Below are 875 nucleotides of genomic sequence, written 5' to 3' on the forward strand. Positions count from 1 at the left end.
GTGATATTTGCATCTTAATGAATGTGGTAGAGTCTTTTCATCCCTACTTTAGATGAGACTGCATAGCAGTTTGTTATGACATACTTTTAACTGTTTTTCCCTTATTTTGAGAGAAAAAGAGAACCATCTGAATTCTCTTCTATTTGTAAATTAGTGACATTCATTAGTATCAGGTGAATGCAAGTTTGGTTTGCTGGTTAGAATAATGAAATTATCAATCATTTTTTCAAGTGGGTTGATAAAATTTGCCTTTCATATCGTGTAGGTATATGTATTCATTATTTTGCTGAAAGTATTATGTATTTTTCTACTGCAAAATGTAGAATTACTTGTAGGTGTTATCCTTTAGAAAAACAGTAGAAATAAGTACATCATAGTTATTATCATTTCGTCAGTCACAAATGGAGGTATACGGACAAAAAGCTGAATACAGGTTTGATGCCACATGTGCTACCCTTACAATTATGTGCATCCTCCAAACAGTAATGTTATATTACAATGAATGCTATAGTTCCAAGAGAGAAGGAATTGTACTGAAGAAATGCAGTTGTGAAAGAATTTGTCACAGTTCTGATAATGAGCTTGCAACTTTTGTATCTGTGTCTGTATGCATGTTCACATGTATATGCAAAGACACTTGGACAGTGTGATGCAGCTCCTCAGTTGTCACTGTTTTATTTGTTTTTGCATTTTTTAGAGATGTATAACAAAATAGACATTTTGTCAGCTCAGGTTCACGTAGTGATATCGACCACAGGAGGTTAAGACAACAGATTTTAATGAAAATTCTTCTCATGTAGTTGGAAGAATACTTTGCCTTTTGGTTTAGTTGTCTAACCTCTTTTACTGCCTTCATCTCTAGCTTATCTATATAG

Source organism: Penaeus monodon, chromosome 30 (genome assembly GCF_015228065.2).
Source record: "Penaeus monodon isolate SGIC_2016 chromosome 30, NSTDA_Pmon_1, whole genome shotgun sequence".
NCBI classification, from domain to species: domain Eukaryota; kingdom Metazoa; phylum Arthropoda; class Malacostraca; order Decapoda; family Penaeidae; genus Penaeus; species Penaeus monodon.